General features: G+C 37.6%; 1 long non-coding RNA gene across 1 annotated transcript in view; it reads right to left on the bottom strand.

Annotated features, from left to right (window-relative positions):
* Positions 1-1842: 1842 nt before the first annotated feature.
* The window catches only part of LOC131481434 (uncharacterized), a 64860-nt gene continuing 55364 nt past the window's right edge, over positions 1843-11338 (bottom strand). Inside the window, exons 2-3 of the long non-coding RNA XR_009246330.1 lie at positions 10424-10474; positions 1843-1964 (exon numbers count right to left, since the gene is read on the bottom strand). This is a non-coding gene — a long non-coding RNA (uncharacterized LOC131481434). The remainder of the gene's footprint in view (positions 1965-10423; positions 10475-11338) is intronic.

Raw genomic sequence — 11338 nt, 5'->3', positions numbered from 1 at the left:
TTCTTTCAATTTTTGTTATTCTAAGGGCTACATAGGAGACCCAAATAGAGTTCCAGGCTTCTGGCTTCAGTTTGGCTTTACTGTAGCTGTTGTGGGCATTCAGGCAGCGAACCAACACATGGAAGATCTTTGTTTATTTCTCTTTCAAATAAAGGTAAAATAAAAATATTTTTTTTCTCATAATGAAGTGCCAACTGGAGTCTCAGGTACTCACATTTCTATCCAGCTCTCTGATAACACGCCTGAAGCAGCAGATAACAGTTCAAGTACTTGAATTTCTGCTACCTACGTGGGAGATCTGTATTCAGCCTAGCCCAGCCATTGACTTTGTGGTCATTATGGGAGTGAATCATTCTCTCTCTCTCTCTCACCTTCTCTTTCTCTACTTCCTCCATACCTTAGTCTTTAAAATAAATACACAAACAATATATACATGTTTAAAATGAATAATAATTGGTCTATAATGACTATTTATAGATTTTATTGTTATTATTCCCTACACAATACAGCATGGCAACTACTTGGTTAGCATTACTTTATATTGACTATTCTAAGTAATTCAGAGGTGAATTAAAGTATATGAAAGGATGTGTGTATGTTATACTCAAATACTCATCCATTTTATATGAGAAACATGAATACCGGCAGACTTTAATATTTACACAAAGTCCTGAAACCAATTCCTCAGGGTTGTATAATGTTGAGTCTTGCAAATTTTATCACTGCCAGGCACATGTAACAGATTCTAAGTGTATTCTACCATTCCTTAAGTGTTACATACTTTGCTTGCACTTCAAGATTCCAAGACCTATAGAAGGCAATGATTTACACCAGGTCATGCAACCAGGGTGGCAGTTACTAGGCCGAGGGCAGTGTCTCGAAAGGCAGACAATGTCCTGTTGACCCACAGGATCACACACAGTGGTAGTAATCGCCTCTTCCTCTCTTCAGTTAGCAGGGGGAAGTGTCTCTTGGAGAGTAGAAGACAATAAAATCCAAAATAATATGCATTTTATTGGGAGAAACTCGTTCTGAATCAATTAGCTTCTTGGTGCAATTTAAGCAAGCCCCATTTCCTCATTCATGAAGTAAGGACGGTAATGCCTGATTCATGGGATTGTTGAGAGATCTGGAAAGATGACATGCCTAAAAAAATGCTCTTCAAATTTAAAATTGTCATATCATTCTCAGATCTCCTGGGGAGAACTCTAAAAGCAGCTCGTCAAGAATTAGCAGAAATATAATAAATAAGGGAGATGCTTGATAAAGAGTGATAATAGGCATGATTATACCCACTTTAATGCTGTGCCGTTCAAATCTTTACATTTTGCTTGCTACTGCTGAACTGTAAATTATAATATCTCCCATATCATCTGCACAATTTCCTTACAATAAATTTTCAAGCTTCATTTGGTCATCCCCATAAACTCAATATACTCAAAGCAGTTTGTTAAGTATATTCAAGTATTTCACAATGAACAGAGGCGATCCACTTATCATTAAAATAAAGTGCTGGCATTGAAATAAGGCCACAAGGACCTATTTATTATTATTTCTCTTGAATTATATTTCTTTGCTTTGTATTCAGACGACTAAATGTTTAGATATGTACCTATCTTCTTTACTGGTAAGATACTAAAAGCAAAATATTGAAGTGTCCATATACACATTTTAACAGAACTAGAAACTATGTTAGGATTGAATTCACAGAAATATAGCTCTTTAGTTAATTGCCTACATTTATTATCTATGTTGGATGAATAAAATTTTATGGGATGATAGCCATTTTCTGATTTAGGAGAATATACAAATTATGCTTGAGAGGTTTAGCAGAAACTTACACATTTCTTAGGATGCAGGAGTAAATGAAGGATTATGCTTGAGGAGAAAATGCACAGCCATAGAAACTTTTGTCTTAGAAGATATAGGGAGTTTGCTGAGAAACTCAATCTAAATTTTAAGAACTGAAGATAAACATAGCAGGTAATTAGAGAATAAGCATTTTTAAGAGAATGACTCACTGTAAATCTAGAATATACAGAAGAATCCAGGATGTTGAATGTTGTGTTACACTGTCCTGAATTGGCTATTGTGAAAATTTATTCTAACTTTATCTATTTCTTATGGTTCAAAGGGCAGTTTCCACAGAGACTTGAAAAGATGGTAGATGTCTGTTGAATTATTTTTCCACAAGAAAGATTTAGTAATAAATTCTTTTTCTAAGATTTATTTGTTTTTATTGGAAAGGCGGATATACAGAGAGGAGAGACAGAGAGGAAGATCTTCTGTCTGATGGTTCACTCTACAAGGGGCCACAGCGGTTGGAGCTGAGCCAATCCAAAGCCAGGAACCTCCTCCAGGTCTCCCATGCGAGTTCAGGGTCCCAAGGCTTTGGGCAGTCTTTGACTGCTTTCCCAGGCCACAAGCAGGGAGCTGGATGGGAAGTGGGGCAGCTGGGATTAGAACCAGTGTCCATATGGGATCCTGGCTCCTGCGAGGTGAGGACCTTAACCGCTATGCTATCATCGCCCAGGGCCCGTAATAAATTCTTCATGCATAGTATAATTTAATCAAAATGGCTTGAACAAAAAAGGAAAGAGAATTTTTTTTAGGAAAATCACGAAATCTGCAGGAAACCTCAAACCTGTGCACCTATATGAAAGGCAGAACAAGAGGCAGAGAGAAGGGTGAGGATTGAGAGGGAGTGAGTCAGAGAGGGAGGAGAGAGAGGGAGAAAGGAGGGGTACAGGAAGGTCAAGGAAGAAGAGATAGGAGGCTAGGGTGGGGATTGGAGGTGTTAAGGAGAGAAAGAGATCTTCCAATAGCTGGTTTGCTTCCTAAAGGCTGAAACAACGGAGTGAGCCAGAAGTCAGGAACTTCCTCTGGTTGCAGAATCCCAAGTAGTTCAGCTATCACCTGCTGTCTTCCCAGGCATGTTAACAGGGAGATGGATTGCAAATCAAGTATCAAGGACTTAAACCAACACTGCACCACAATATCTGTTCCAAAAGTCCAGTTTAGCTTTGTGTTCCATACTGTTAGGATCCAGAAAGACTGGATTTGTAAAATATTGGTTTATGGGTAAATATAAAGTTACCAACTGCTTTGGATGTTAATGTCCTGCTTTTCTGTCCCACATCAATCATGTCCTAAATCCAATGCTTGGAATAAAGCTGTTCTGGGAAAGAGGAGATTATTTCATAAACACATTTAAAATGTGTATTATGAAGAAAGTATGCTTGGAATTCAATTTTTGCACCAAAATGATTTCATTTTTTAATTCCATTCCATGAACTTTCTAAAGTTTTCTCATATTTTGATTTGATAGATAGTTATAGTATTCAAGAGGGGGTATATTATTATCCTACTAGCCAAAATTTATGTATCTGCCACAAGTTTCTTGTCTGCATCCATAAAAAGCTGTCCAGCGCTGCATCACAACAAAGCAAATACCTAAAACTCTGCCCTCAAACACCTGAACTGTGCTGCTTTTACTCAGGTCCCTACTTCAATGGTAAACTCACTACTGACAGCCTCCCAGACAGCAGCGAATAGAGTGGTAACTCCACACCCCAAGCAAAGTCCTCTTTTATCTATTCCTTCTCTTGCCTTAAACTTTTTGTTTGTTTTTCTAAAAAAGTTCAAATTCAGCTAATCCACCAAAGTTGTCTTTCCCCCTAAGCCACCCAAACTTGCGTTTGTCTTGCTGAATATAACAATTGCACTTAATATTATTTTTACCAGAAACCTTGAAAATCTGGAGGCCTTCCATAGAAAATGAAATTTTAAAATGAGTTTTGGCACAGAAAGCTTTGAAGTCCATGAATGATATCCTCATGCTATGTATTTTCTTTGAATTCCCTGTATATGGAGGGATTTGATAATTTTCTGTAACAACTTATTTTTTAAATTCCTTTCTTCATGAAGTTCCTGAAATTCCTTCGTAGTGCCTGGTGTCTTGTGATGAATGCAGTTTACTGTCAGACTGACCTGGATTTACATCTTGGTTTACCAACAACTAAGATATACCTTCAATTCATCTGTTTTTAAAATAAGTGTAAATTGCTTACTCCATAGCTTTGAGGATCAGATGAGTTAATGTTTGTTAAAGACTTAGTACACCACTAGTTCATGACATATACTCAAGAATATTAGTGATTATTAATTAAGTCTTGATCAGTCTTTGAATTATTTCTGCTTTCTTGTCCATTATATTACAGAATATGTAATTTTTTCTGCTTTAGATCCTTTTCCCTATCTATATTTCTACAGAACTGCTGGGGGCTATATTTAAAATTCATATCTAATCATATCAATCTCTTGCTTTAAGTCCTTTAATTTCTTCCAAGGCTACTAACAACTACAAGCTTCTTTAACCAGCACCCAAGTCCCTTCATTGACAGAATGCCCTCATCTTGGATATGCCTAACATTTACAGTTGTTGCTACAGGCAGAACCAATTACATAGAGTTCCCGCAGAGTCAGGCAAATCATGTATCTATACATTCCGCCTGGTTCTAAGAGGCCTGATCTATGAGTATTATTCCAACTTATCAGGCTAAAATCTATTTAGATCACAGGAAAATTTCCTTGATTATGTAGAGTCTCCTGTATTTGCTCTCCTTTAGCATTGAGTATTGACATTAGTTGTAGTTGTAGAGCTTATTATATTTTCATGTGGTCATTTGCTTATTTAAGACATACTGATTGATATTTTCAGCTCATATTATGAGACATTATGTCTAATACATAGTATACACATATGAATATTCATGAAGTATATAATGTGTTAATGAACTTCTCTTTCCTAGGCTAATATAGTTCTGTTCTCCTAATTTTGACTGATCTAATATAACTAACCTTAAAATTTTAAAGATGAGTGGGGCATGAGAGTGACGACGGAAGTCATCAGAATCAAGAATTCCCATGATAACCTGGGCCCAACAAGTAACAGAACATATCTTAAGAAAGGTGGTCTTTGTCCCTGTCTGTTATCAGCAACATAAAATCCACTTCTGTCACTTAGTAACATATGGTGTCCTCTTGTAGGTGAAAGATTTAACTGCTACTTGCTTTGCATGTGCTAATGATGAGGTTCAAAATGAGTTACAGGAAACACTGCCATAAACAGGGCACACATCGAGGTGGCTGGAAAACTTCTCCAACAGCAAGATTATTTCTTAGATGAAAATCAGGTTGAAAACAAACGTATTTAGCTTTTTTTCAAGTCTATCAGTCTGACTCAAAGGGATTTGGGGATAGGTCAATAGATTACCCTTGCTCTCCTATTTTATCAATGTAGGAGAAATACAGCATTTATAAATATGAAAATAGACAATTTAGTTAGGCTTTGCATTGCTTAAGCTTTTTTAAATCAGTAATTCATTATCTGCTATACTTGCCAATATGTAAAATCTTAAAGATGATTAAATAAAAGTTTGTATCTGTAGGCTGTTATGTGATTTGAAATTTAAAAAGATTTCTTCCACATCATTTTATAGTATCAATTTTGACCCATATTCTGTCAGGTTTTTTCTCTAAGGAATATGCAATTCTAAATGCTTCCCACTTAGACAGCAACTTTTTGTAGAATACAAGTGGACCACTCACCTTTTATAGAACAGGTAAGCTACACATCAGATTGCCCAGCTTCTCAGGTTTTTCTGTTAGATGGTAATGGCTATCCTCTTGGGAGATCAAGGGCCATTACATATAATTAACTTTCCCCATTCCTTTCCTCTTAGGAGATGGATTTTGAACAATGACTACAAGTCCCACCATAGCTTGTGATTATGTTCTATTAAACATGATGAAGCATCTTCAGAGAAGAGAGCCATCATTACGAACAGAGTTTAAAAACGAATTCCCCTGAGATCTAATAATTATCTACTGGAGTAGGGATTATCTGCCTAGAGTAAGAGGATTTATTTTGTTCATTATGGTACTCATAATAATAGTTTACTACACAATATAAAAAGGAAGGAGTGAAACATACAATTGCAGAACAGACACTACCTGAGTTTTGTAGAGGAAACCAGCCACAAGATGAACAAAATAGAACGTAAATAATAATCATGTTCTGGAACAGAACTTGGTCAACCATTAGTTAATTTGCAGAATTCACATCGACATACAAGAATAGCTCATTATTATTATATTATTGTTCAGTGCTTTGGGCTTTAATTCCTACATGCAGGCTACATATCAGCAGAGGTTTAGATTAAATGTTCTCTCAAATGAAGAAAGTAGTGATGAGAAAAGTTCCTTAAAAAGGGAGAGAATGAAAGTAGAAAAAAGAGGGCTGTTTCAGTATGACACTTGTCACCAGCAAGAAATGTCATATATCCATTCCACATGTAGTAGAAATCCAGGAATAGGGGCCAACATTGTGTCATAAAGGGCAAGCTTGCTGTCAATGACACCGGCATCCCATATAGGCATTGGTTTGTACCCTGGCTGCCACACTCAGTCCAAATCCCTTTTCTTTTTAAAGATTTATTTATTTTTATTGGGAAGTCATATATATAGAGAGGAGAGACAGGAAGATCTTTCATCTGCTGATTCAATCCCCAAGTGGTCCCAACAGCCAGAGCTGAGATGATCCAAAGCCAGGAACTTTGAGTCTCCTCCGGGTCCCAAGGTTTTGGGCCATCCTTGACCACTTTCCCAGGCTACAAGCAGGGAGCTGGGTGGGAAGAAGGGCGGCCAGGACATGAACCGGCGCCCATATGGGATCACAGTGCATACAAGGCAAGGACTTCAGCCACTAGGCTGCTGTGTTGGACTCCCAAATCACTTTTAATGGCCTATGAAAAGCAGTGGAAGATGACACAAGTCCTTGGCTCCTGCAACCCAAACTGGAGACTTGTACGAAGCTCTGACTCTTAGATTCATCCTAGACCATCCCTTGCTATCTGGGGAGTAAACCAACAGATGGAAGATAATATATCTGTCTCTCTTACCCTTTATGTATTTCTTTAAAAATAAATACATATTTAAAAAATCCAGGGACAACTTTTAACAGAAAACAAAATGATAGCTGCGAGGAGGACTCCATCATTTTGTATAAGATAGATTTTTTTAAAAATCTCATGTCCATATATATGTTAAAGTACAAAATCATGTTCCTAAGTCAAAACTAAATACACTTTGTACTGTATATCAAACAAAATAAATAAAACAAGAAAACATATTATTAAGATATCTGGACAATACACAACTATTCCCATAAAGGCATCCAGATCAAAATATCACAAAAATTCACATTTGATATGACCCTACAAGGGCATTTGGTTCTATTCATTACTTCATAGCTGGAGCAAATTAGCCAGAGCGATAAACAGTAGCATTACTGGATTTGAGCTACTCAAGCGTTCTTCCCCATTGTCAAGCCAAGATTATTTTTACAATCTTGTATGTGTATGCATGTCTTTTCTTGGTCCTTTGAAGAATGTAGTATTTCTATAGATCTGTTGTAACTATCACACATATTAAAACATAGAAGGAGTTTAGAATCCTAGTAGACAAAAATGCTGAAAGAAAAACAGAGAGCAAGTTTTTTGCTGTAGTGCAGCACGTTAAGCTGCTACTTGGTCTGTCAGCATGCCATAGTGGAGTGCCTGGGATCAAATGCTGCCTACTCTTCTGAAATAGAATTCCTGCTAACACATACTCTTGAGGAGAGCACATGTCCAATCAAGTACTTAAGTCTCAAATGTCCAAATGGGGGACCTGGATGGAAATCCTGAGGTTCACTTTGAACCAACTCAGCCCCCAGTTTGGAGAATATGAGCTCTCGCGCTCTCTCTCTCATTCTCTCTCTCTCTCTCTCTCTCTCTCTCTCTCTCTCTCTCACACACACACACACACACACACACACACACACTTCTTCCCACACCCTTTCCCTTTCTAAAAAATGGAGACAAGTTTAACACAATTTACTAAAGCAATAAAAAAAAAAAAATCTTCTAGAATCTAGCAGCATTCCAGATCAAAGATGACTCAAAATGTTCACCTTACTCTTCTTACAATGTGAGGGGCTACTATTATAACCAAAGGACAGAAAATTGCATACCAAGATTATCTGATAGATGCAGTCTGGTCCTTGCCTCTTTGGGCCATCATTTGTCTACCTTCAGTCTGACACTGGTTATGGATTTGCCACTATGATTGACTGAGGGTCAATTGCTCAACCACAGAGCACAACGTTTGGTTAAGATATAATCCCACATCAAGCTACATTGCAGTTCACTGCATACTATATATGGAGACACCATTGGGTCAAATCACAGCCCAATATGAAGACTGGTTTAAGCCAATCTATACTTTTTTCAATAGAAATATTATAATAATCTTTAATGCATCTACTTAATATGCAACTATAAGGGGTCTTCAAAACATTGTAGAACATATATATTATGAAATAAATTAATTGGCCTCAAAAAACCTTTATTTTTTAATTTTTTCATGAACTTTGAGATACCCCTATATTTAATGTGTGTGTGTGTGTGTGTGTATTTCTGTGAAAGAGAGAGAGAAAATGTGTATTTATATTTGTACTTTGAGAAAAAGAGTGTGCATTTGGGCTTTTAAACCTCAACCTCATGAGAAACACTCTATTTTCCAGATAAAGGTCTATAATTCCAACAAATTAACTGACAACCGCCACACTGATAAGGAGGCAGTCTTTCTACCTCATATGCAACATTCAGCACATAAACTAGGTTGATCTTAGGAAGCTCTATTTATGAAGTTCCTGCTTGTGTTTCCACAAGGGAACAGGAATCTGTAAAAAAAAAACCAGCACCATAACTCAAAGTCACAAAGTTTCTTGACTTGTTGGCAGCATCAGACAACATGGAAACTAGAGGCAACTGTCTGAAGAGTGCTACAGAAAACTCAGTCTCAATTTCAAACACCTTTCTTTCATGGTGTCGTCGCTGTACATCATTCCCACTTTAGTGTAGCCGATTTTTCTCAAGAGAAGCCTTCATCCCACTTGAGGCTCTGTGGGCATAACTCTAATAGGACTGTAAGTTTTGTAACTTGTTTACAAATGCCTAATTCTGAGTTTAAATCTAGAGCATGTTGTGCTCTCAACAGAGGAGTCTTCTGAAGTAGTTGGTAAAGTTTCACTTGTGAATAATGAAAGCTAAACTATAGTCTTTGTTGATGATTGTGGTGATGTAGTAATACAAAGGTTAATTTATTAGGTGATTTTATATTTGGAACCAAAAATAAGAAGTAACGTATTTGAAACAGCAATAATTTTCATCCAGCAAACAATTACATCTGTTGTCAAAATTATCAACCAAGACATAGAATTGCATCATAGAAAACAAGTTCCAAATATAAGCTCTTATATCACCTATACCTCACACATGCAAATGCTAGAAAAGCTGACCACACAAATCATTTTTATACTCTTATTATTCAGCATAAATTCATCCAACTTAATATCACATGATCTATCTATAATAGGGTTTGGAAATAGTTTTCTGTGAAAATCGAGATGTTAGGACAAATTTGACACTCATGTGTTTTTTCAGGGTTTGGCAGTAAAATCTTTCTGGAAATTTTGGAAGGAAATCTTGTTTTCAATGCAAATTTTAAAAGGGGGATGCAAGAGAGATTATCTAGTATGCAAGACCAAGGAAGTGATGCTAGAGCTTTCCAGCAATACTATCTATTTGTTGTGGGAGATTCAACTTATCAATCTAACTGCTTGAGAGAAATATGTAATGAATCTTAACATTAGACACAACAGAACAGACTTGTCAAAGAGAAATCAAATTTATCAAAGAATTCATCCCCCAAAGGTGAATTAAAAAGGAGGAAAAAAGAATAGGGTCTGGGGCTGGAGTGGTAGGGGCGGGGAATAGCCTAGTGGATAAAGCCTCGCCATGCATGCGCCTGGATCCCATGCGAGTGCCACTTCTTATCCTGGCTGTTCCAACCGCCCATCCAGCTCACTGCTTATGGACTGAGAAACCAGTAGAGGACGGCCGAAAGCCTTAGGATCCTGCACCTGCACAGGAGACCGGGAAGAAGCTCCTGGCTGCCGGGTTTGGATTGGCTCAGCTCTAGCTGTTGCAGCAACTTGGGGAGTGAGCCATTGGATGGAGGGTCTTTCTCTTTGTATCTCCTTCTCTGCGTATCTGCCTTTCCAATAAAAATAAAATAAAATAAATCTTTAAAAAGGGATATGGTCCAAAGTGATTTATTACAGTAACCTTTGATCAAGAATACACAACCTCATTTCTAATGAATGCTTTGTTGAAAACACCAACATTATTTTTTCTAAATTTTGTATTTATTTTTCCTCAATTTTTACTATTTGAAAGACCGGAAAAAAATGGAGATAGAAATCAAATACAAATAGAAAGTTAATTGCCATCCACAGATTTATTTTCCAAATACCTACTTCACCTAGGACCAGGAAGCAGTGAAATCAGGGCCAAAGTATTCAGTCCATCTGGTGGAACAAACCAAGGTACTTCATCACTTACTGCCTGTGATGGTGCATATTGCAGAAAGCTAAGCTGCATAGAAACTAGGGCAAAAGCCAGTCATTCCAATACAGGATATAGGTGACCCAAGCACCAACTTAGCCCTCTACCAAACGCTTCCCCTACACCAATACTTGACTCAACTCTTGACTCAGTATCACATGTATTCTGATTGTTAAAATCTTCATTATTATGAGATTTGACTGTTTGCTTCTCAACTGATTTACTTTTTATTTTTGGTTACTGCAATAGTTTACCTTAATCTTTCATTGAACAATCAACGCAAGCATTAGAGAAGTCCTTAAGATTTGAGCATTTTTAAATGCAAAGTATTGAATCCTTTCTCTCTCAGCCTTAGTGGTTTCCTGTATGAAAGAGGCTGATAATTTCTACAGTAATAATGTGAGAATTGGAAGTAGCCCAGTTAAAATGGCTGCTTGCTGGGACTTTTCATTCTTCAAGGGGAATAGTAAACAGATTCAGGTTTTCCTCTCAGGTCCACATCTGTAGGGCACATGTCTGTTTTCCCAATTAGTCTTAGATATCAACCAGGTAGGCCCGGCGCGATAGCATAGTGGTTAAAGTCGTTGCCTTGAATGCGCCAGGATCCCATATGGGCACCTGTTTTAATCCCGGCGGCCCCGCTTCCCATGCAGCTCCCTGCTTGTGGCCCGGGAAAGCAGTCAAAGGACTGTCCAAAGCCTTGAGACCCTGCACCCGCATGGAGACCTGGAAGAGCTGAAAGAGGTTCCTGGCTTTGGATTGGCTCAGCTCCAGCCGTTGCAGCCCCTTGCAGAGTGAACCATCAGACGGAAGATCTTCCTCTCTGT

The sequence above is a fragment of the Ochotona princeps genome, chromosome 11 (genome assembly GCF_030435755.1).
Source record: "Ochotona princeps isolate mOchPri1 chromosome 11, mOchPri1.hap1, whole genome shotgun sequence".
In the NCBI taxonomy this organism is placed as follows: Eukaryota; Metazoa; Chordata; class Mammalia; order Lagomorpha; family Ochotonidae; genus Ochotona; species Ochotona princeps.
The sequence above is the reverse complement of the archived record's forward strand: the minus strand, read 5'-3'. Positions and strand labels throughout refer to the sequence as shown.